Source organism: Balaenoptera acutorostrata, chromosome 11 (genome assembly GCF_949987535.1).
Source record: "Balaenoptera acutorostrata chromosome 11, mBalAcu1.1, whole genome shotgun sequence".
Classification (NCBI taxonomy): domain Eukaryota; kingdom Metazoa; phylum Chordata; class Mammalia; order Artiodactyla; family Balaenopteridae; genus Balaenoptera; species Balaenoptera acutorostrata.
The window spans coordinates 82,181,838-82,207,855 of record NC_080074.1 but is presented as its reverse complement, the minus strand read 5'-3'; the positions used below and the strand labels follow the sequence as shown (position 1 = coordinate 82,207,855).

The following is a 26,018-nucleotide window of genomic DNA, read 5'->3' as shown; positions in this document are numbered from 1 at the left end:
TCATTCTCAAAAACTCTGGACATTATGACCCAGGGTTTGAGAAAGCACTTGAATACACTACATTTGGAATCAGAATATATGAGTTTAGTCTTCACCTGTTACACTTTCACAATTGGCAATAAAGAAGTCATATAACTCTTAAAGACCTGTATATCTCCATAAGGAAAAAGAAGACAAGAAAAAATTCTGTAAAAATCCATATCTATCTGCCTCATAAAACTGCCAGATAATAAGAAGCATTTTTTCTTATACAAAAGAAGCTCAGTAGGGTAGGAAACAGCTCTCTGCTGCTGCTGTTCCTACCATCTAAGTTACTAAGATGGGCAGAATTCTAAGATGGCCCCAAGACCATGCGCTCAAGTTTAGATGCTCTGGATAATCCATTTCCCCTGAGGGGGCGGAACTGTGCCTATGATGGGTTCCACTCCTGTGATTATGTTATATGAAGAAAGTGAAGGTACCAAACCAGTTGATTTTGAGTTAATCCTAGGTGGCCCTCATATAATTGGGTTGCAGCCCTTAAAAAGGGTCAGAGATTTGAAGAGAGAACGAGGTATTTTCTTCTACTGGCTTTAAAAAAGCAAAAAACCATGCTGTGGGAGTACACATGGTTAGCACCCACCGGAGGATGGCCTGTAGGAGCTGGAAGCAAACTCTGGCCAACAGTCAATAAGAGTATGAAGCCCTGAGTCCCATAGATGCAAGGAACTAAATCCTGCTAACAAACAAGAAAGAGCTCAGAAGAGGACCCCAAGCCACAGGTGAGATCAGAGCCTGGGCTGACTTTATGATTTTAGCCTTGTGAAACCCTGAGCAAAGGACCCATTACGCCATGTCTGATGACTGACCTACAGAACTTGATAATAATAAATAGGTATTGTTTTAAAACACAAAGGTTATAGTAATTGGTTATGCAACAACAGACAACTAATTCAGTGACCTTAGACAAGACATAAAGTCTAGTCTTCACCACTATCGAGTAAGATAGTGGGCCCAAAGGACAAGCTTTTGAGTTCTAGAACACTATATTTTTATGATTCTCCTCTCATTCAACAGAAACAGGGTTTGTTTCAGCAGCATTGGGCAATGACAACACTCTTTGGAAACACTGAGTGTATTCACAATCTCCAAATTTAAGGTGTCATTAGAATGATGTGACATATTATTTTAGATATGGCATATTTAAAAGTATTTTGCATATTAAATGAAAAACTTCCAGGCAGATTGACAGAGAAACATTTATTTTATGGGGTTGAATAAAATGGTAAGTCACTGAGCAATAGTGAGGGAGAGAAGACTTTCAAAGTAGAGGTCAGTAATTATAATAATCTATTTCTCAATATTGGCCATGAGCAACCATGGTTTTAAGATACAACCCTGGAGACTATTCTCTAATCAAATTGGTATGGAGCTGAATTTGTCTCAACCAGAGTCGCATGTACACCATGTGTGAGGATGCAGAACCACCTGACCCATTGCACAGGATCAGAACCCTTTGCAGTTTTATCAGCATTTGTGCCTATTGGAGAGTTTATTTTGCAAAACGATAAAATCGTCAGCATGTCTTCTGCCCATCCCTTCAAAAGTGGATGAGAATTTTAAGATTTCTAGTAAAATACTCACTTGAAATGGTTTTGAATCATTTATCACTCTTTCAAGAAAAAACCAAAGAGTAAATACATAGAATTCCACCCCAAACTGCCTGATTTGGTTTCCTAAGGCTGTGATAATAAATTACTGGGTGGCTTAAGCAAAAGGATTTTATACACTCACAGCTCTGGAGGCCAGAAGTCTGATCTCAAGGTAAAGGCCATGTTCCTTAACCTTTGGAGGCTCTAGGCGAGAATCCTTCTCTATCGGCTTCTGGCGGGCCATCTGCACTCCTTGGCTTTCCTGGGTTTTTTTGTTTGTTTGTTTTTCTTTTTCTTTTTTGCCACTTTGCTCCAATTTCTACCTTGTCTTCAAATCACTTTAACCAATATGTACATGTCTCAAATCTCCCTCTGCCTTTCTCTTACAAAGGCAATTGCCATTAGATTTAGGGCCCACCTGGATAATCCGGGAAGATCTCCTCTGAAGACCTTTAACTTCATTGCATATAAAGAGACTCTTTCATCCAAATCAGGTAACATTCATAGGTTCCAGGGATTTGCACCAGGACGTATCTTTTGGGAGCCACCATTCAACACACTATGTAATAGGGAAGAAACTTTGTATTCTGTTACAAGTTAATCACTAAAGGGATGTTGTCTATAAGCATAAATTATACATAATGGTCCATCTCTGGGAACCCTGCCTCCAGGTAATGAGCATTAAGCTAAAATAACTTTGTCTGGCTCACAGAAAACATCCTGACCAGGCCCACCTTCGAATGACTGCAGGAAGAATGAAATTAACACATCTCCTCTGGAGGTTGATGGGAACCAGGAAATGACTGACTTTACTCCCTCCCCTTTTAGTATAAAAGAGGCCTGCATTCTAACTCAGGCAAGATGGTTCTTTGGGACACAAGTCCACCATCTTCTTGGTCTGCCAGCTTTCCAAATAAAGTCACTGTTCCTTTCCCCACCAACTCCTCTCTCGATTTATTGGCCTGTCTCGGGGTAAGCAGTATGAGCTTGGACTCGGTAACCGCTACACTGCCTCTTTTTGCTATTATATGTTTATGGGTTGATTTGTGCCTTTCTCCACATCCCCCCTCCCCAAATTCATATGTTGAAGTCCTAACCCTCAGTACCTCAGAATGTGACTTTATATGGAAATAGGACTGTTGCAAATGTCATAAATTCAGATGAGGCCACTAGGGTGAGCCCTAATCTGATATGACTAATGATCGGGGTTATACTTCTCAAAGCTAAGAAAAGCCAAAAAAAAAAAAAAAAATTGCCAGAAAACCACTAGAAGCTAGGTAGGAGGCATGAAACTGATTCTCCCTTACAGCCTTCAGAGGAAGAATCCTGCCAACACTTTGATCTTGGACTTCTGGCCTCCAGAACTGTGAGATAATAAATTTCTGTTTAAGCCACCCAGTCTGTGTACTTTGATAAGGCAGTCCCAGCAAATGAATACATTATCCATACATAAATATTATTTTAAATGGTGAAAATAAAATCATGGTTTTGTAACCTATAATAATGTTGCATTTTATTTATCAACACTCCACTGAAAGTATGTTTTCTATTTTCTGCTTTATAAATAGTGTTATAATAAACATGAACTTTGTCCATATGACATTTCTCTTTTGTGAATTACTTTCTTTGGATATATTCTAAGAAATGAGAATCCTATATCAAAAGAGTCAGAACAATAAAAAAAATTTTGAGTGACTCAAAATTTTAAGCCTTGGAAACTTGTTGCCAATTGTTTTTCAAAGAGTTGTAACAATTTACCTTTTCTGCTATGTGATGAGTGATTTCAACACTCATCACATAGCAGTGATTTCAATCTCACCACCATTTGACAGTATCATTTCAAGTGCTGACATACACGTTGTTTTGGGAATACATTCAGACTTATTCTCGAGTGGGAGGAGGGATAATGAAGAGTATATTTATGTGGTCCTAACTTTTTCTGTCTCTCTTGCTTTCAGGTAATCTCCGGAGAAAATTAGCCACCGTGACTTTGGGCTACAATTTGCTTAATATATTCAATTGAAGAGAGTCCAATAGAAGAGAATTCAAGATGGGTGTGAAATTTTTTTAATGCAAAAAATGGCTCATATTAACTCCAACTTGCATGAATTAAATTTTATTTCTTTGTATGTCGATTGTTGTAATGAGGAGAATGAAGACAACTTATAGGGAAATGTTCCTTTTTTGGCTTTTCTTAACATAGCATGTTTATTTGGGAATTTACCTTCCACCTTGTCCAAGAAATTAGGTTGGGCGTTGGCCGTTTTTCAGCATGTCCTGGCTGAGGACTGTGACAGCTCCACTCACGTGCCTCTCTGTCCCTCTACAAGTCTTCCCTTACGACGGTCCAGTTTTCCCATTTAAAATGTAACAGTGACCTAAGCAAATCCCCCCAAAGCTAAGCTACCAGGCTTATAAACAAAACGTTTTTGTTGTTGTTGTTTGTGGTTTTTGTTTGTTTTTTAATCTGATGAGAAGCTCTGATGAGCAAAGCTGGCCGGCTGCGTTCTTGCAGCCGCATCTCTGATCCTTTCTAGTGTCCTATCCACCTACCCACTCCCACCCGACGCAGACAGAGCCTGATTTCTGCCCTCCACACCCTGGACATGAGTAAACCGCGCCTCCGGCCCCTCCTGGATTTTTAAAAGGACACTGCCCTGGCCGGTCACTGCCAGGAGCCTCCGCAGTGTGGAGCAGATAGCAGAGCATCCCTCCCACTGGGCGTGCAGTACGGACGAGCTGAGTAAACTCGGATTTCTGGCTGCCTTTTCTGCTAGGGTGGGTGGGGAAAGGTGTGTCCTCCAAGCGTTCACGGTAGAACCTCTGACCCTCTGTCTCCCGCTGCCCCCCATCTCTCTCTGTCTCTGTCTCTCTTTCTCCCCCCTCCCCTCCCTCCCTCTCTCTTTCTCTCTCTCTCTCTCAAGGTGTAGGAGCTCTCCTTTTCCAGACCAGAGAGGGGCGCCTTTCCTGTTCCCTTCTCCCTCACCCACCGATTTTTTTTTTAAATGGGGAAAAAAATCCAAGCCGGGAGTAATAGCGAGTGGATCTGCTCGGAGCTGAATGAATGGAAGCTGCGGGGCGGGCCTGCGCGGACGGCCACCCTGCCCACGATGCGGTCCCCTCGCGGCCTGTAGGGCCCTCGCCAGCCCCTCGCCCTCCTCCCGCCCCGGGCAGAGGCCGCCGCCAGCTCCGCGCCCGACGCCGAGGCCGCGGCGGCCGAGGGGAAGGTCGGAGGGAGGGTGGTTTCCTCCCGCCCCACACCCAGTCTCCGAGCCGGATATATAGAGTGTCACGTTTGGGAGCCGAAAGACGAGAGCAGCTTCCTCGTGGCCGGAGCACTTCCCGGAGCCCCGGGGAAGGACCGGGATTTAGAGGACCACTAGTTGAGCCCGCCCCGCGCCGGAGGAGCAGGTACTCAGGGTCGCAGCCGGGCCGCGCGAGCGCCCACGCCTCCGCCGGCGAGGAGCCGGCCGGGGTGGCCGGGAGGCAGGGCTCGGCGGGGTCTGCAGAGAGGGCGAGGCAGCCGCGGAGACCCGCGGCAGGGTGGGCTCGGGCCCCGCCGGGGAGACGCGCGGTTTCCGCGGCTCTGCCCCGGAGCTGCCCCTGGCCGCCCCCAGCCATCCGGCCGAGGGTTAGGCGCGCTGGGCGCCGGCATCGCCCGCCAAGGTGGGGCACGCGGGGGCGGGAAGGGCGCGCGTGTCGGGAAAGGGGCAGACTGGGCTAACTTTGGGAGCCGCGCCGCGGCCGCGGGCCCGGGGAGACAGAGGCGCCGGCCGGGTCTGGCGGAGGCCTCCTCGGCCCCCGGGGCTGTTCCAGGAGAGAGCAGGGCCACGTGGGGCGCGGCGGCCACCCTCCCTGCGCCCTGGGCTGTCGGGGCGCGCTTTCCGGCCCCTAGTCCCACCCCGGGCTGTGCACGTCCCGGACCCTCCCACCCGGGCCTCGCCGGGTACCGAGCCCCAGGCTGAAAAGGGCCGGAGCGGCCCCGGGGCGGCCGGGGCGGGGTCTGTCCCCGTCCGAAGTTTTCCACCTCTTCCTGAGGGCCCTGGGCGTCTTGGAGGTAGCAGGGGAGCAGGTACCAGATTCCAACTGGTGTAGATGGCTTGAGGGAAGGCTGCTGGCACCCCTGGCGATTACCCACGGGGCAGTTCCATTCAATTAAAAGAATTAATGACTGACTTCATCCTAGAGACCTCCTACTTTTCACCTGGTGGGATGAGTAGAATTATGAACACTTATTCTTCGAAGGATGAGTTACCAGGTGTGAGCAACCAAGGTTCTCTCTGGATCTGCCAGAGCTTCGGCGGCTGGTTGAATCATGTAGATGGTCCCATTGTGCCATGAAGAGGGACAAGAGTGGGGACAGCAGACTGACCAGGAAACTCAAGTGAATCGTGCTTTTCTACTTGTTAGAGGCTGCATCAAGAGAAGTTTGACACTCTGTGCAAATGGAAATTTGAGAATTTCCCTGCTGCTTCAATTACCCATCTCTCTGTATCCCCATTCATATGAGTTGGAGATTTGGCTGAGGAGCATATGTAGTCTAAAAGGGCAAAGAGACTAAATAAAATGTTAAGGCAGCCACACAAACTGAAGGAGCAGGGCTTTCAGCAAAATCCGCTATTAGGGATATTTGTGTGTGAGATTTCTAGGAGATGGCCATGGGGTTTTACCCGCCAGACTCAAGAGTTGCAGCATTTCTTCTATAGTATTTCTCGAGATGCAGGTCTTCAGAGCACCCTTTCCCTGTTTCTGAGGGCACCTTCTGAACCTGCTTTGTTAACAAATTCCTACTTTACTCCTATTTCTAACATTGGGTTATAATTATCTATAAAATTGATATAAATCGCCACGAGTTGGTAAATCTTACATTTCTCCTTAATTTGAAAGAGGGAGCGTGACATCTAATTACAGAAGAAGAGGGAGAAGCTTCCTTTAAGGGAGTAAAAATAAATAAAATAGCTCATACTTGGGTATCACTTTGGGGTTTGTGAAGCACATCATCATCTTGAATGTCTCACCATTCCCTTTCCTGTCTTCTGAAGGTACATTCAGATGTTATTTCTTTCTGGCAACATCTGGGCAGCCTTAAGAATTCTTCATCTTTGCATTAATACTTGTGCACCCATGAAAACTCACGCATGTACAAATAGTCTCTGAAGGAACATGCACATGCTGTCCCTGCCAGTCTCTTGTGACTCTGTGTTTGGTCTCTTTGAGAACATTTATTACTCTTGAAGAAGCATTCTTAATGTTTTATTTTGTTAACAGACCACTTAAGGATCTGATAAAAGCTATGGAATATGAAAAATAAGCATATACATATTAACAGAATTCTGCCTACGATTTCAGGCGCTCACAGCCTCCTTGATACTTAATCACCCAGATGTTAGAGGTTCAGAGACCTCAGGCAGGGCCAGCTCACAGGGCCCAATACTTAGAGAAGGGCCCTGCACTTGGTTTAATGTTCTGCTGTCGCTGTCAGATGTCTTAGTAATTTTCAAACAAGGAGCTCCAAATTTTCATTTTACACTAGGCCCTGCGAATTCCGTAGCCAGTCCTGAGGCCAGGTTCACAAGCCTGTTCCGTCACTTCCTGAATAACAACCCTGTCTCAGCCATCCTACACTGCAGGTGAATTCTCTGACACAAACAGAAAGTTAGCTGCTGCATGCTTCTGTCATTAAGTCCTTCTACACCCAATTTCCTCATTGACAAAATAAAGATAACAGACACTATCTACTACTCTATTCATCTTAAAAAGTCGTTGTGAAGACAGGTAGGTAAAAAGAGCTAATAATTGTAAAACTCTCGACTTACCTTGAACAGTACTATACTAACAAAGACAGTATTGTTGCAGGCTTAACTTTTCTAATCCTTGTTTCAGAAGTAGCTTGAGGAAGGCTGGTTAAGTACATTAAAAGGGTTGCAGAACCTTTATAACCCTTATATTTTGGTGGGAGAAAAAATAAAACAAAAAGTAGCTACGGTTTGTGGTATTTTAAATATTCCTTAAAAGTCTTTAGTTGGTCAAGATTGGAACTGGCAACTAAAAGTACAGAATACCTTCCTGGATCCCAAAGATACTTCCTGAATTAAATTGATGTTTCGGTGGAATTCATCCAAAATTGAACAAAGAAGAACTGAGTCATTGATTGAAATTTTTGAGAAGGTATCCTTTTTGCCACATTTAACTTTTAAATACTCATACTTTCAAAACCTTGAGCAAGGCACTCTTTTAAATATTCTGGGAGATACCTGGCAATATAAAGTACACCTAGTCCCCTACCAAGTTGTCTTCATCTTCTATACCATTGGGGGAGGAACTTAGAAACCTTGGGCCAGTCCTCTTTCCCCACACTCCTCCCTTTATTGCTTCTCTCTGACCTCAGAACTTATCCTTTCCACAGCTTTCATTCCCAGTATTATGGCAACACACTCGGAAGGGTTGAGGAAGAAAATAGAGTAAAAGGAAATGGGTCAAACTTCCGTATCAAAGTCTTAAAATAGGGACACCAGAGAAGGTGGATGGAGACTCCTTTCATGCAGCTACTCTGTGCAGAGGCGTGCTGTGCACTTTAGGGTATGAAGTACCAAGTCCTGTACTCGATAGATTTATGACATCATTGGCAAGATGAAATATGTAAATATAAGGTGTTAATTAACATAACAGATACATTGTTAAGAGGCAATATAAGATTAGGCACCAAATGAATGGTACAGAAAATAAGTGCAATGAGTTCCCAAGAATAGAATAAAATAAACTGAAATGGTTAGAGAAGCTTAAGAGGAGAGTTACATGAGATGGCCCTTAAAATTCCACTCCTAATAGAGATGAATGAATGAATCTTCTGGGTGATAATTGTGCAAAAGATGAAAATCTGGATGGAACTAAAGTTTCATGTAAGGAAAAGGCAGGAGATAAAACGAAGAGAACTTTCCACTGGTTAGCTTCAGTCATGTAATACATAATTATTAAGCCCATTCTGTGACCAGACACAATGCCAATTTTTCTGCATTTAGTGTGGAATAAAGCAGATGTGTCCCCTATCCTTTTGGATCTTACAGGCATTTAAAAAATAAACATATAATAAGAAAATTTTGGAAGTAGCATGGAGAAGGACAGGTGCAATGAAAAAACCAGGGGTGGACTCAGATTTGGTGGTTTGTGAAGGTCTCTGACAAAGGAAGATTTAAATTGATATTTGAAGGAAGCATAGGGATTAATTTGGCAAAAAAAAAAAGAATGGAGGGAAAAGCAATCTGGGCAGAGGAAATAGCAAGTAGGAAGACTGTAAGGAGAGGAAAAACCTGGAAGTGTTCAAGGAACAGAAAGAAGGCACGTGTTTTGGGTGACGGAGTTGCTGAGAGGCCGGACATGTGTGTGTGTGTGTGTGTGTGTGTGTGTGTGTGTGTGTGTGTGTGTGTGTGTGTGTGTGTTGGGGGGTGGCTAGGCAGGAGCCTGGTCATGTAGATCCTCACAGATCTTGATAAAGGTTCTGAATTTTATTTTAATGAGAAGCTTTTGAAGACTTTGAAGCCAGAGACTAATTTACATTTTAAGACCTTTGGGGCTGCAATTAGGAGAATGGGCTAGCGGGATCAGGGATTGGAAGTAGGACAGAGCTGGTGATGGTGCGGACAGGCAAGATGGAGAGAAGTGGGCAGACTTGAAGTGCATTTCAGAAGTAGGATTGATAGACCTTGGTGATAGATCGGTGATGAGAAGTGGCTAAGCAAAGAAGTGTGATAATAAATTCCTCCAGTAGATACTGCTGTATGTTTATAATCCAAAACCATAGCCTCCTGCTGCATAAGATTTAGAGTTGCCACGGAAGAGCTGAAAAGTGACTTGGAAACTGATAACGCAGCCTGGTATCTCTGGAAAGTGTGCCAGGCTGTTGGGATAGAGGTGAGAGAGCAGAAGATAATATGCTTTTCATATTATCATTTCTACTGTTGAGATTATTAATGAACTGTGCACGAACTTTATAATTTTTAAGAGGTTACCACCACAACAAATATGACTTCTGTTTTTCTGACTTGAGCACACTGATGGCATATGAGGTAATCTCCTAAAATGACGAAAACCCGGAGAGAAAATTCTGATCCCCACCAAAGTGATTGCTCTACAACATAAGTTACTCCCCTGCTTAGAAGCTTTCCATTCTTCCACCTTGTCTGTATCAGTGTCCCAAAATGTAGTCTGTGGACCATTAGTTTCTCGGGATATTAATAACAGTCAAGTGAAGGAAAAAAAGCTTCCCTCATCACATAAGCTTGAGAAACACTTAATTTAACCTAGTTAAGCAGTCTTATTGTGGGAATCCTCAAAGCCTTTAACATACTAATAGTGCACTTTAAGAATCATCAAGAAAGAAGAGATATTTTATGCTGCATTTCCTAAACTTACTTGACCTTGAAATGCTTTTTTTGGCAGAACATCTAACAGAGTCAGCATTCAGCGTAACACGCTTTGGGAAATGCTGCCCTATATTAATAGATTAAACCTTTTAACATCCACAGCTGTCTATTAACCATCAGCTTCTCTCATGTCTTTCATGCTACTGCTTAGTTGGAAGGAAGCAGAAGACCGGAATTGAACTGACTCTGTTAATAAGTTCTGAGTTGATGATGAAAACAGTTCTACCATATGGATAATAGATGAAGAGATATTCACAAGCAAGAGCTGCAGTCTAAAAACAATTTTTAAAAAATTTTAACTTCTACTTCCCTGGCAAGGCTATGCAGGACCTCTCGGAGGTACATCCTGTCAAGTCTAGATGTACACGTGAGAAAGCTGAAGCATAGACAATGGGGAAGATTTCACAGGACCTTTCATGCCCCATGGGAGGTCTGAGCCTTATTTGATGTTCGTAGTATATCCCCGGCGGGGCAACACAGTGTGAATACATAGGACGTCTGTAGGAGCAATGATTTTGCACTGAATCTCATACATCTTCTTTACTGGTCCCCAGTGCATTTGTGTGGTGGTGGGATGGAGGCAGAAGTGCGATTTATGACCAAAGAATAACCAGCATAGCAGAGCAGAGCAGAAGAGACAAGTTCAGACAGCTATGGACTCTGGCCACGGTTTCATCCACCTGGTGCTCTAGGTTAGGGGTTAGCAAACTATGGCCTGAGGGCAAAATCTGAATCCTGCTTATTTTTGTATATCTCTTGGACTAAGAATAGTGCTTATATTTTTAAGTGGTTGAAAAAAATCAAAAGAAGAATAATGTTCTCTGGCAAATGAAAATTATATGAAATTCAAATTTCAGTATCCATGAGTGAAGTTTTATTGGAAATCAGCCAGTGCTGTGCACCTATTTGTCCTATTGTCTATGGCTGCTTTGGTACTCCACGTAATGAGTAGTTGTGATTTGCAAAGTCTAATATATTTACCATCTGGCCCGTTAACATAAAATGTTTGCCGACCCCTGCTCTAGGCTACTAAACTCACTGGCCATAGATAATTTTAATAGATTTGTTTTATATATTAGGAGTAGTCTTAGTTCAGGCTGCTATAACAAAGTACCATAGACTGGGTGGCTTATAAAAAACAAAAATTTATTTCTTACAGTTCTAGAGGCTGCGGGTCCAAGATGAAGGCACCAGCAGATGTGCTGTCTGGTGAGAACCACTTCCTGGTTCATAGATGTCCTTCTTTCCATTGTAACTTCACATGGTGGAAGGAGCAAGGGAGTTCTCAGGAGTCTCTTCTATAAGGGCACTAATCCCATTCACAAGGGATCTGCCCTCATGACCTAATCACCTCCCAGAGGCCCCACCTCCATACACCATCACATTGGAGACTAGATTTCAACATACACATTTTGGGAGGACTCAAACATTCAGTCCATGTCAAGGTAGAAATACAAATAGGTAAATTGACGGTCTAGAAGCTCCTCAAATGTTATTACTATTGGAGTCATGACAATGCCATCTATTGTGGATGACTAGTGTAGCTAGTGTTAGCTGCCAATGTGAGATGCAGAAGACAGTCTTGCAGGTGATAGCTTTTGAAAGTTATTCAAACATTTGAATTCATATGTAAAGGATGGGGCCTCAGATAAACATACCCAGCATCTAAGAGGTAGAGGGGGTAATTAACCCCAATATTACTTAGCTGTTGAAGTCTGCTACCTCTAAGCATGGATCTTCTGTGAGTAGTCACCTCTGATTTTTATTTCAATAAAGCAAATCTATTTTTTATTAATGCATCCTTTTTGTGAAGAGTGATGGTTTAAGGGTGACAGTCTTAAGTTTGGGGTGACAAATACATTTTTCATCATCCCCACCCCATGCCTATTTTATTTATTTATTTACTAATTATTTTTTATACATCTTTATTGAGGTATCATTGCTTCAAAATGCTGTGTTAGTTTCTGTTGTACAACAAAGTGAATCAGCCATATGCATACATATATCCCCATATCCCCTCCTTCTTGAGCCTCCCTCCCACCCTCCCTATCCCACCCCTCTAGGTCATTGCAAAGTACCGAGCTGATCCCCCTGTGCTATGCTGCTGCTTCCCACTAGCAATCTATTTTACATTTGGTAGTGTATATATGTCGATGCTTCTCTCCCTTTGCCCCAGCTTCCCACTCCCCTCCCCGTGTCCTCAAGTCCATTCTCTATGTCTGCATCTTTATTCCTGCCCTGCTCCTAGGTTCATCAGTACCATTTTTTTTTAGATTCCTTATATATACATTAGCATACAGTACTTGTTTTTCTCTTTCTGACTTACTTTACTCTGTATGACAGACTCTAGGTCCATCCAGCTCACTACAAATAACTCAGTTTCGTTTCTTTCTATGGCTGAGTAATATTCCATTGTATATATGTGCCACATCTTCTTTATCCATTCATCTGTCAGTGGACACTTAGGTTGCTTCCATGTCCTGGCTATTGTAAATATTGCTGCAATGAACATTTTGGTACATGTCTCTTTTTGAATCATGGTTTTCTCAGGGTATATGCCCAGTAGTGGGATTGCTGGGTCGTATGGTAGTTCTATTTTTAGTTTTTTAAGGAACCTCCATACTGTTCTCCATAGTGACTGTATCAATTTACATTCCCACCAACAGTGCAGGAGGGTTCCCTTTTCACCACACCCTCATTGAGTCTGTATTTTTGGTACACGACTCCCCAGGTACTTCATACATAACCAGCACAGCACAGGTACAAATGTGGGGACAGCTGGTGCAGGTGCTTCCATGGGACTTAGAACCAGAAGATGGGAGATGGAGGCTTGTGCTTAGGTCTATCGCTGTGATCACAAAATGTTTCCAGGGCACAGTATTCTGTGGGAATCAAACAGATTGCCAGCCACATTCATCAGGGGGCTTTCCATGACTAATTCAGAGACCTGCCTTTAATAAAATTTAAAAAAAAAGAATTGGTTTCAGGTGAGATCTTTATTCAATAGCCATTTTTCCACTTCAGTCAACACTATATCAAAGCAAAAAATATTATATATTTCTTTTTGTAGAGAACAACATGATTAAGTAGACAGTGAAAAAAATTCATCTTACTTTAATTGGCAGACATTAAAAATAGCATGTGTCTATTGCTTTAGTCGTGGTTTATTTTTAAAGTCCTAGATAATTTTGTAACCTTAACCTCTGCAGTCCAGCAAAAGCCCTTTCCAGCTGCAGTTGACAATGCGTCCCCTTTGGCTTTTGGACATGCTATTACCTTGTTTTTAATGCATTTTAACTTCCTAGGCTCCTCCAGAGATGGCTCCAAAATGTTGAAACACACACTTGAGGGGAAGAGGAGAGGGAAAGCTCTTCCTTGTGAATCTGTGTAAAAAAAGGCAAAAATCTGGCCTCTTCTATCCACTTACTCATCCATCCACCTCAGCTGGGAGGTGCTGGGTCAGTAACATTCTCTGGTGAATAACAGGATGACCATAGGAGGCAAGAATAATATTTCCTGAGCCAAGAAATGAGAAAAAGTCATTGTGAAAATGCTCCACATTTTAGATCATTTAAGAAAAATGGTGCATTATTTATCATAGGTCAGTGAGAGGACACATTCCACAAAAGTCAGCACAAACTCCAGTATTCTTGAGGGCAGGATAGTTGGAAATTAGGAAGATGGTTAAATTATGTGTCTGGTCCCAACATATTTGAAACCACTTAAGCGCTTCAAGCAGTGTTAGATCCACCAATGCACGATATTGTCAAGAAACTGGAAGAATCTGCCCAGAAGAATTTGATAACCTGAACAAAAGAAGCTCTGTGTAACAATTCACTATGTGTGCATGTATTAAAGATTTTTTATTATTATTTTCAAGAAAGGACATTTAATACTAAAAGGTGTGTGGATAGTAGCAGCATAGTTTTATCCAGTAATACAAGCATCTTAAAGGTAGATAATATTCATTTAATAAAAATAGAAGTATTTGTCTAAGCCTTAAGACAAACTGTCCACTTAATTCCACATGAAACCTAAGTGTAAATAAGATACCCTGATAAATATTAATGAAATCAATTTTATGTCAGTCTGTGTATTTTTATTTCTATTATGCTGTAACTGTTGTCTCATTCTGAATTGACTCGTTTCCATTGTGTTTGTTTACATGAGACCTTTAGGACCTATTTGTTCTGAAGATTAGTGTATGATCTAAAGGATGGACACTTGTTCTCGTACCAAGAAGCTTTGAGAGCATTAAGATCCACTTACAAAACTATTCTCCAAGCTGCAGGAGAGTTTGAAAGAGTTAATATTTCTCATCCGAATAAGCAGTTTCCTTCTTTCTTGGTAACCTGTAGTTGCCAAACCTCTCTCCTTAGTAGAATTGTGACTTTGCTTCTTCCTTCTTTTCTTCTTACTATTTTGGTCCAGTCCTGCCTGAAGCAATGGTTATGCAAGTGCTGCTGAGTGCTGATCACAGGATTGCACTTTAGGTAAATTTAGGTCTCAGTTCCTTTTAGGACAGGGTGAAACTCTCTCAAATTAGCCTTCCCTAAACTCTTAGACATACTATTACATACATACATATTGCACCATCTTATCTTCTCCACATAGTGGTGACTGCAAATAGCTTTGCCTTAACTAACTCTATTCATATTCTAAATTGTAGAATGTTCAAGTACCTTATCTATATTTGATCTAATTCCCTTATTTTATAGAAAAGAAAAAGTCAGTCCCAAAGACATAAAGGGACTTGTCACTTATCTATTTAAGTGTAGAATAATATCCAAATGTTATGACTGCAAATCCCATGAGCATTTTATTCCATTCATTCATTCATTCATTCATTCAATTTACTACCATGTGTCAGGCCAGGTGTTTAGCTCTGCAAATATAGTGGTGAACAAGTTATAGTACCTTCCCTTAAGCTTTAGTGCCCCCTATTCATTGGGCAATTTCTGACCAGTTAAAACTTTGGAGTTTGTGAAATCTTTCAGCGAAGATCCTCAGTGTGAAAATATAAAATACTCATATATTTTTATTTCCCATCCTTCCCCCTCCTAACCAGCCTCAGTCAGTGATTTAGATTCCCATAGCCCTGAGCAGTTAATACCAAGAAGGGCGTGATGGGAAATGGAATTAAAATGAATTAAAGTCCACAGGGAAGATAATGAAAATTCTCCCCAAAGAAACAATGTTCTCCTTTATTCACCATAAATCCTGAGGATTAATTAGCCTGTGCCGCCCTCCTCTCAGTTACTCACTCTTTCCCCAAACCTGGCTGTGGACTGGGTTCAATCTTCATGCTTCCTCCTTTCCTTTCTGCCCTTAAAGATAGACGTACAATCTCTTTGTGATTTAAGTAACTGCTATTCATTGTGGGTAAAGAAATAGGGGAAGAGCAAAAACAACCAACGTGAGAAAGTTACAGAGTTTCCACAACGGTACCTTTGAGTCTTGGCATAGGGCTAGTAGTTAGTTGCTGGCTTCCTGTGTGATGACAAGTGGAAACCCCATTATCTTCAGCCATCCATCTTTATTTCTACAAGTGAGATCAAAAACCAATACTCTGTTTTAAAAATCCTCACCTGTACTCTTAAATCTGGATGAGTACGGGTATCTGTCTGATGGGAGGATTTATAGCTTTCAACAGAGTTTCAAAGAGGTCGTGACCAAAACAACATGGGAAACCACTGCTTTAGGAACAATCAAGTGGCTATTTTACTTCCTTGAAGACCTCCAGACCCAGGAAAGATCCCTTCTGAGGATTCTTCCCAAGGATCATAGAACTGTTTGAGATGCTTAGGTTTGCCTGATCCATCTTCAGTGTGTCACATGATTCAGAACATTCCATTGTTCAGAAACAGAAAAGGGATCATGTCATTCCCCTGCCTAGCCCCTTCCACTGCTCCCCATTCCCTAGAGAAGCCTTGCCAAGTGTGTGAGATGCTAGTTGAGGCAGGTGTGTGTGTGGGGGTGTTTCCCTAATGCAGAAGAGCTTTTAGCATCACCCTCCCTTCCTGCATCTCAGAAATCAAGGTGTTGGCAGGGTTGGTTCCTTCCCAGGACTGTGAGAGAAACATCTGTTCTAGGCCTATTCTTAGCTTGTAGATGGCCATCTTCTCCCTGTGTCTTTTCCTCCCCTGCCCTCTATGCATATCTATGTGCCCAAATTTCCTCTTTTTTAAGGACACCAGTCATAATGGATTAGGGGTCCACCCTCCTCTAGTATGGTTTCATCTTAGTTACCTCTTCAATAATCTTATTTCTAAATTAGGTCACATTCTGAGATACTGCAGTTGAGGACTTTAACATATGAATTTTAGAAGGACAGAATTCAATCCATAACACCCAGGAAACTAATACTTGATTTCTCCTTACCGACATGGAATATGGTGATGAAACTACAAGGCACCTTCAGTGTTACTCTAACAAAAAAAAAAAAAAACAAAAAAAACAAAAAGCAAACAAAAGCAAAAAAAAACAAAAACAAAACCTATGCATTTTACATATGGGTTAATAATGAACATAAGTAATAACTATTTTCACCAAGAGTTTCTTCTCCATGTGATTTTTATTATTTTTTATGAGGTATGACTTACATGTGGAAAAGTGAATATATCATAAATACAATAATAAGTAGCTCTCAGATTTCAGCTTCCAGACTTAAAAAAAAATAAAACATTAACAGCATACCATAAGCTGCCATCTAGTCATTACCTATTCACAGCCAAAGTAACCATTTTCCTGACCTCTAAGTCATAGATTAGCAAGATTCAAACATAGATTAGCTTTTCCAGTTTTTGGAGTTTTATATGTAAGTAAAATCTTAAAGTGTGCATTATTTTGTATCCACCTTCTTCACTCAACATTATGTTCGTAAGACTCATTCAAATGTTTGTGTATTCATTCTTCTCAAGTGCTCATGGAACATTCTCCAGGATACATCATATCTTGCATCACAAATCAAGCCTTGGTAAATTTAAGAAAATTGAAATTGTATCAAGTATCTTTTCCAACCACAACGCTATGAGACTAGATATCAATTACAGGAAAAAAAAATCTATAAAAAATACAAGTACATGGAGGCTAAACAATACACTACTTAATAACCAAGAGATCACTGAAGAAATCAAAGAGGAAATCAAAAAATACCTAGAAACAAATGACAATGAAAACACAACACAAAACCTATGGGATGCAGCAAAAGCAGTTCTAAGAGGGAAGTTTATAGCAATACAATCCTACCTTAAGAAACAAGAAACATCTCAAATAAACAACCTAACCTTACACCGAAACCAATTAGAGAAAGAAGAACAAAAAAAACCCCAAAGTTAGCAGAAGGAAAGAAATCATAAAGACCAGATCAGAAATAAATGAAAAAGAAATGAAGGAAATGATAGCAAAGATCAATAAAACTAAAAGCTGGCTCTTTGAGAAGATAAACAAACCATTAGCCAGACTCATCAAGAGAAAAAGGGAGAAGACTCAAATCAATAGAATTAGAAATGAAAAAGGAGAAGTAACAACTGACGCTGCAGAAAGACAAAGGATCATGAGAGATTACTACAAGCAACTCTATGCCAATAAAATGGACAACCTGAAAGAAATGGACAAATTCTTAGAAATGCACAACTTTCCAAGACTGAATCAGGAAGAAATAGAAAATATGAACAGACCAATCACAAGCACTGAAATTGAAACTGTGATTAAAAATCTTCCAACAAACAAAAGCCCAGGACCAGATGGCTTCACAGGTGAATTCTATCAAACATTTAGAGAAGAGCTAACACCTGTCCTTCCCAAAATCTTCCAAAATATAGCAGAGGGAGGAACACTCCCAAACTCATTCTACGAGGCCACCATCACCCTCATACCAAAACCAGACAAAGATGTCACAAAGAAAGAAAACTACAGGCCAATATCACTGGTGAACATAGATGCAAAAATCCTCAACAAAATACTAGCAAACAGAATCCAACAGCACATTAAAAGGATCATATACCATGATCAAGTGGGGTTTATCCCAGGAATGCAAGGATTCTTCAATATACGTAAATCAATCAACGTGATACACCATATTAAAAAATTGAAGGAGAAAAACCATATGATCATCTCAATCGATGCAGAGAAAGCTTTTGATGAAATTCAACACCCATTTATGATAAAAACCCTCCAGAAAGTAGGCATAGAGGAACTTTCCTCAACATAATAAAGGCCATATATGACAAACCCACAGCCAACATCATCCTCAATGGTGAAAAACAGAAGCCATTTCCACTAAGATCAGGAACTAGACAAGGTTGCCCACTCTCACCACTATTATTCAACATAGTTTTGGAAGTTTTAGCCACAGCAATCAGAGAAGAAAAAGAAATAAAAGGAATCCAAATTGGAAAAGAAGAAGTAAAGCTGTCACTGTTTGCAGATGACATGATACTATACATAGAGAATCCGAAAGATGCTACCAGAAAACTCCTAGAGCTAATCAATGAATTTGGTAAAGTAGCAGGATACAAAATTAATGCACAGAAATCTCTTGCATTCCTATACACTAATGATGAAAAATCTGAAAGTGAAATTAAGAAAACACTTCCATTTATGATTGCAACAAAAAGAATAAAATATCTTGGAATAAACCTACCTAAGGAGACAAAAGACCTGTATGCAGAAAATTTTAAGACACTAATGAAAGAAATTAAAGATGATACAAATAGATGGAGAGATATACCATGTTCTTGGATTGGAAGAATCAACATTGTGAAAATGACTCTACTACCCAAAGCAATCTACAGATTCAATGCAATCCCTATCAAACTACCAATGGCAGTTTTCACAGAACTAGAACAAAAAGTTTCACAATTTGTATGGAAACACAAAAGACCCTGAATAGCCAAAGCAATATTGAGAAAGAAAAACGGAGCTGGAGGAATCTGGTTCCCTGACTTCAGACTCTACTACAAAGCTACAGTAATCAAAACAGTATGGTACTGGCACAAAGACAGAAATATAGATCCATGGAACAAGATAGAAAGCCCAGAGATAAACCCATGCACATATGGTCACCTTACCTTTGATAAAGGAGGCAAGAATATACAGTGGAGAAAAGACAGCCTCTTCAATATGTGGTGCTGGGAAAACTGGACAGCTACATGTAAAAGTATGAAATTAGAACACTCCTTAACACCATACACAAAAATAAACTCAAAATGGATTAAAGACCTAAATGTAAGGCCAGACACTATAAAACTCTTAGAGGAAAACATAGGCAGAACACTCTATGACATAAATCACAGCAAGATCCTTTTTGACCCACCCCCTAGAGAAATGGAAATAAAAATAAAAATAAACAAATGGGACCTAATGAAACTTAAAAGCTTTTGCACAGCAAATGAAACCATAAACAAGACGAAAATACAACCCTCAGAATGGGAGAAAATATTTGCAAATTAAGCAACTGACAAAGTATTAATCTCCTAAATTTACAAGCAGCTCATGCAGCTCAATATCAGAAAAACAAACAACCCAATCCAAAAATGGGAAGAAGACCTAAATAGACATTTCTCCAAAGAAGATATACAGATTGCCAACAAACACATGAAAGCATGCTGAACGTCTTTAATCATTAGAGAAGTGCAAATCAAAACTACAATTAGATATCATCTCATACCAGTCAGAATGGCCATCATCAAAAAATCTACAAACAATAAATGCTGGAGAGGGTGTGGAGAAAAGGGAACCCTCTTGCGCTGTTGGTGGGAATGTAAATGGAAACAGCCACTATGGAGAACAGTATGGAGGTTCCTTAAAAAACTAAAAATAGAACTACCATACGACCCAGCAATCCCACTACTGGGCATATACCCTGAGAAAACCATAATTCAAAAAGAGTCATGTACCACAATGCTCATTGCAGCTCTATTTACAATAGCCAGGACATGGAAGCAACCTAAGTGTCCATCGACAGATGAATGGATAAAGAAAATGTGGCACATATATACAATGGAATATTACTCAGCCATAAAAAGAAACAAAATTGAGTTATTTGTAGTGAGGTGGATGGACCTAGATTCTGTCATACAGAGTGAAGTAAGTCAGAAAGAGAAAAACAAGTACTGTACGCTAACACATATATATGGAATCTAAGAAAAGAAAAGAAAAAAAAAGATCATGAAGAACCTAGGGGCAAGACGGGAAGAAAGACACAGATCTACTACAGAATGGGCTTGAGGATATGGAGAGGGGGAAGGGTCAGCTGTGACAAAGTGAGAGAGTGGCATGGACATATATACACTACCAAATGTAAAATAGATAGCTAGTGGGAAGCAGCCGCATAGCACAGGGAGATCAGCTCGGTGCTTTGTGACCACCTAGAGGGGTGGGATAGGGAGGGTGGGAGGTAGGGAGATGCAAGAGGGAAGAGATATGGGAACATATGTATATGTATAACTGATTCACTTTGTTCTAAAACAGAAACTAACCCACCATTGTAAAGCAATTATACTCCAATAAAGACGTTAAAAAAAATTTTCTGTATTCATTCTCATTGCCGTCTAGTACTCCATACTGTGAATATACAACATTTAATTTATCTGTTCTACTGTTGATGAACAGTTAGGTAGTTTCCACTACCAAGTGCTACTGAGAACTTGGGAAGAGTAGTACTAGGAACTTTCTTATGAATGTCTTTTGTTGAACATATGTGCATACTACAGTTGGCTATACCTCCATGTGGAACTGATTTATGTAGAGAGCTTTAATAAAATCTGCCAAAGTGTTTCCCAAAGTGGTTGTACTGTGTATACTCCCAGAAGCAGTAGTCAAGAGGTTATACTTATTCCACTTGTCAACACCCCTCATTGTCTGTTCTTTTCATTTTAGTCATTTCAGTGGGAGAGTAGTTGTGTGGCATAGTAGTTTTGCTTATATTTCTCTGGTAACTGACAGTGGAGCACCATTTTGTATATGGGCTATTTGGATATCTTTTCTTGAGACATGCCCAAGTCTTTGCCCATTTGTTTATTGGGTTTCTATTTTTTTTCATAATGATTTGTGCATATTCTTTGTCTATCCTGGATGCAATACCTTTATTAGATATAGGTATTGTGAATGCCTTCTCCCAATCTGTGGCTTGCCTTTTTATGCTCTTAATTTTTTCTTTTGATGAACACAAATTTTTAATTTTAATAGAGCCCAATTTATTAGTATTAGTCTTCTATTGTTAATGCTTTTAGCCTACCTACAGATCAGGGAGTTGTTCTCTTCTAAAAACTAGATTGTTCTGCCTTTCATACTAAAATCTGCTATCCATCTGCAATTAACTTTTTATGTGATGTGGGAAATAAAAACTGCATTTCCATCTGGATATCCATTTGATCATTTATGAGAATTATGTATATGATTTCAAATCAGGGGACACAGTAGTAGCCTGGACACCTCAGTTAGAACTAACGCATTTAAACAATAAGTCATTTAAAACATATCTCACTGTAATGACTTCTGAAGCCCATTGTGACTATGAATGAATGTTCTAGGTCCCTCCGTGTTAAGATCAAAATACTTATTTTACCTGCTTGTAGGATCCTAATTTCTGGTCTAATGGATTAAGTGAAATAAATTATTTTATTTCACACTCAGAAGTCAAAGTATAAAATTTAAAACAAATTTGGGCCCCAGATACAGTGACTGTGGATGAAGAAAATCCCTGTCTTAGTAGTGTGATGAGTTCATGACCAAACATTTGGAGAACAACAATCAAAATACTTATCTTTGGTTATTAAGGAAGATAAGTAAAGGGTTTACCAGCCTCCATGGAACTTACACACTAATGTCTCACTAGTTTCCCCAACTCACTTCAGGATGGAAGATAGGTGGAATAAGGAGAAATTGAAGACAGAAAGATTTAGGTGGCCCTTCATTCTTTCATGCATTCAGTCAACAAATATTTATTTACTGGGTTTTTTTTTAACATCTTTATTGATGTATAATTGCTTTACAATGGTGTGTTAGTTTCTGCTGTATAACAAAGTGAATCAGCTATACATATACATATATCACCATATCTCCCTCTTGCGTCTCCCTCCCACCCTCCCTATCCCACCCCTCTAGGTGGTCACAAAGCACAGAGCTGATCTCCCTGTGCTATGCAGCTGCTTGCCACTAGCTATCTATTTTACATTTGGTAGTGTATTTATGTCCTTGCCACTCTCTCACTTTGTCACAGCTTACCTTCCCCCTCAAGTCCATACTCTATGTCTACGTCTTGTCAGGTGTTGTGTCAAATCCTGTGAATATTAGGAAGTGTAAAACACAGTCACTATGTTTAAAGTGTTTGCAGGCCATCAGACCAAACAGACAAATAAGTAGGCAATTCCATATAAGGTGATGTTGCATGGGGACTCAGAGAGTTTGGCAGATACGATTTTCAACAGACTGAGGGGAGAATTGAGAACTGCTTCCTAAAAGAAGTGAGTATAAGCTTTGCCCAGTGAAGGGCAGAGCAGGACAAAGGGCATATGGTTGCGTGATGGAGGCATGGCCTCTGGTGCTGGTCTACAAGCTGTGTGACCTGGGGTAAATCACTTTAATTTTTCTGTACCTTGGTTTCCTATTTGTAAAATGGGGTTTATAATAGTAAATATCATGGAGTTGTTGTGCTGATTCATGAGTTAATACATGTAAGACATTTAGAAGAGTGATTGGCACAGTGAGTTGAGCTATTGTCATGGGCAAGGGTTAGAGAGTTACAATGGGTCCTGAAACTGCAGAGAAGCAAAGAGGCATTATCTGTAGCATATGAGTCCAATGTGAGAACAGAGGTGGAGAGAGAAGAGCAGACACGGGCTCAGAAGTCCAGACTCTTGTCCTGATTCTGCTGCCTGCTCGCTCAGTGACTATGTCTGTATTAGAAAAATGACTGGATTATCTCTGAAATCCCTTCTAGCTCTCATGCCCAATGATTCTGTGGCTTCTGCTGAGGTGGACGTAATAAATATCATTTGGATTCTGGTGGTAAAGAAATAAAAAAAGAAAGAAAATTCTATTCTGAGATTTCCAGCTAGTGACTGGGTGAGTGCTGATTCATTTCAAAAGAAATAGGCAAGGCATGAAGAGATTGGTGTATGGAGACTGGGAATGATATAGCACAGATTCATGCATAGAAATTTTAGGTTGGAAGGAACCATTTCTGTCATTTTAATTCAGTGTGGTAGAGAGGCAGTATATTTCAGTGGTTCACTATAGAAACAGTGACTTGACTATAGAAAGTGACTATAGAAAGTCAACAGTGGTTGACTATAGAAACAGAAGCTCGATTATCAGGGCACAGGCTTGACACTTTCTGGAAAGTTACTTAAGTGCTCTGCATCTAGATTTCTTCATCTGTAAAATGCAGAGAAAATGCAGGCTGAACCAGCCACAGTGGCCATTTGTAGGTCAAAATGGTTGAACCTTGGCAATTTCACATGCTTCAACCTAGTAACAGACACTTTCTAAGGGGTTGGACTGAGAAATAAATGAGTTCATATGCATCACAGTCTAAAGGCAGCAGTCTATACATGATAAGGTGCCACAGAAATATTTCCCTTATTATTAAACCTTTTTTGCTTGTTCAAAATTTATTGCACCAAATTTAATTTGGCAAGAACAATAGGCATTGCATAATGTAACTGTTTAAGCCTCTTTCCCATCCTTACATTAAGGCAGGCGTGAGGCCTTGGTTAGGCAATTAGTCCACCAAGGTACAGCTGTATTCACTTTCAGGATGGCTCCTGGTGCCATTTTGCTTGTTTCCAGTGCTTTCATCTAGACAGGCATTGGTTTCTACTCCAAAGGGAAATTTAACATCAAAGTTTCTGGGTTGCAACTGGCTTCCTCTTCCTCTTCTCAAACTACACGCTCCCTCCCCAGCCCGGCCCTTGGCATCCATGGACACAGTTTCCATCTCCCTCAGGGTGTAATACCGTCCACCATCTGAGGCCCCTTGACATTACAGACACCAGGCTGGCCCTGCAGGGAGGGTAAAAGGAGCATGGGACATCTAAGAGTGGCCCTGAGTGGAGGCCCAAAAGATGGGGTAACTGAGGGATGCTAGAGAAGTAACGAAAAAAAAGAGACCATTTTCTTCTTGAAAAGAAAGAGAAAAGCATGTCTTTCCTGAGTAAAAGCAGTACTAGCTGCAGTTCCTTAAAGAAGCTTTTATGATCATTGCCCATTGTCACCCATATATTAACCATGGTTCATGGTGTTGGATTGATATAAGTCCCCATTTGTCTTCTTAGTTTCTTTCTGGTGTGTTTTGAAGAACAGAAGTTCTAACTGTTAATGTTGGTGAATTTAGCAAACATTTTCTCTTTTTACCGAGATTTTCATGTTTTGTTTAAAGAGATCCTTCCCTGTCTGTTTTGCTTTTTAACTAATTAGTTTGTAAATCTCATCCTTAGTGAGACTGGTTTCAGACTCAAGGTCGCAATTGGTCTACTTCCTCTTGCTGGTGTCAATGCAATGATACAATTCACACAAAGGAAGGAAATACTCTCGTAACAATGAAATGCAGGATAATAAATCATGGCTGATTGAAATCACCCTTATTTTTATTGAATGTTTAAGTCAAGGTACTGTGCTAAGCACTTTACAAAACCCATATTCCATCAAACCTGGAGGTTACACATTTTGCAGATGAGAAAACTGAGACCCACAAAGTTTAAAATACAGTCATTAGGCAAGCATTAACATAAAAATATAGTTATTGTTGAAGCATAACTTCAGTTAAGAGAGACAACTCCAACTCAAAAATCTATTTTGAGAGTGAGTCAAAAGAAGCCTTTGGTACTGAAACACCCATGGTTTGGATATAGTAGATATATTTGCTTTGAGATTAGGGTCCTATTTTCCTGAAAATCAATGAAAAATGATTCTATATTCATTTTTGATGGACAGTGTCTAAGGAACAGAATTGTGGGTTTGTCTTTACTATCAAGAGAGAGTTTGGAAAATAATTGTACCAACAGGTAATATGTGAAGCCTCAGACAGGAAACTGGCTGTTGAGGAGAGAATCACCTTGCAAATTCAGTACCTTTGAGCCCCTAAAGTTTTAATATTCTGATATGCAGTGGCTAAGAAAAAAAATACAGAACAGAGAGTTATCACTTGTACGTGTGTCCCAGATGTTATTATACGGGGAAAGCAGAAAGCAAATGAACACCTGGTGAAAAGCTTTTTTTCTCATTACCTATGGGAGTTAGAAGACTTCACTTTCTTTAATCCAAAAAAAAAAAAGTTGGCCTTAGCCAAATCACTCACTGTCTCTGTTCTTCAGTTTTCACATCTATGGATAATAGTATCTACTATTTACCTCCCAGGATTGTGGTGAGAAAATACTGAAATGTGCACATGAAATGCTTTCAGAACTGTTAAAATAAGGTGTAAGATATTACAAGAGTTGCTAAAATGTTAATGATAGCATATGACTGATAACTCTGTGTGTGGGGGGTGGTGTGTGTGTATAGGTTCCAATATCTGGGTCTGTATATAATTTTGTGCACAAATAGTAATAATAACAATAATACCTTCAACTTAAATTATATTTTACACACCATGGAGGACTTTTCTATCCATGACTTCATATAAGCCTGCCCTGTGAGTTGGGCCAAGTGTCCTCCTACCTTTCCATGTTGCTCATGCAGGTCTCTGTTTTCTCACCAAAAGCAAGCCTCTCCTCTTTCACAATTTCTGCAGCTTCTGCCAATCCTTGTTGCTATTACTTTTCACCTCCAGATCATTCTCTGATATCTGTCAAACACATAACTCACAAATGTCCATGCCTTTCCAACTTCTGAGCGTGTCCTAAGGTTCAGCATCCGTGTAGAGGAGCGCACAGCAGTACAGTGCCCTGATCCCACATCTCCTTCAGCTTTCATTTCAAGCCCACTAAAGCACCCTACTTTTAGGAGACTACTTCCAAGGCCA

General features: G+C 40.5%; 1 protein-coding gene across 3 annotated transcripts in view; it reads left to right on the top strand.

Moving 5' to 3' along the window:
• The first annotated feature begins 4,340 nt into the window (after positions 1-4,340).
• Positions 4,341-26,018, top strand: part of FAR2 (fatty acyl-CoA reductase 2) — a 152,518-nt gene continuing 130,840 nt past the window's right edge. Inside the window, exon 1 of one of the 3 annotated variants that reach the window (XM_007175699.3) lies at positions 4,341-4,423. The gene's annotated coding sequence lies outside the window, so the exon portion shown is untranslated. Of the gene's footprint in view, positions 4,424-4,502; positions 5,043-26,018 lie in introns of those variants that run through there. The other 2 variants (XM_057556129.1, XM_007175698.3) reach the window with 2 other exon arrangements.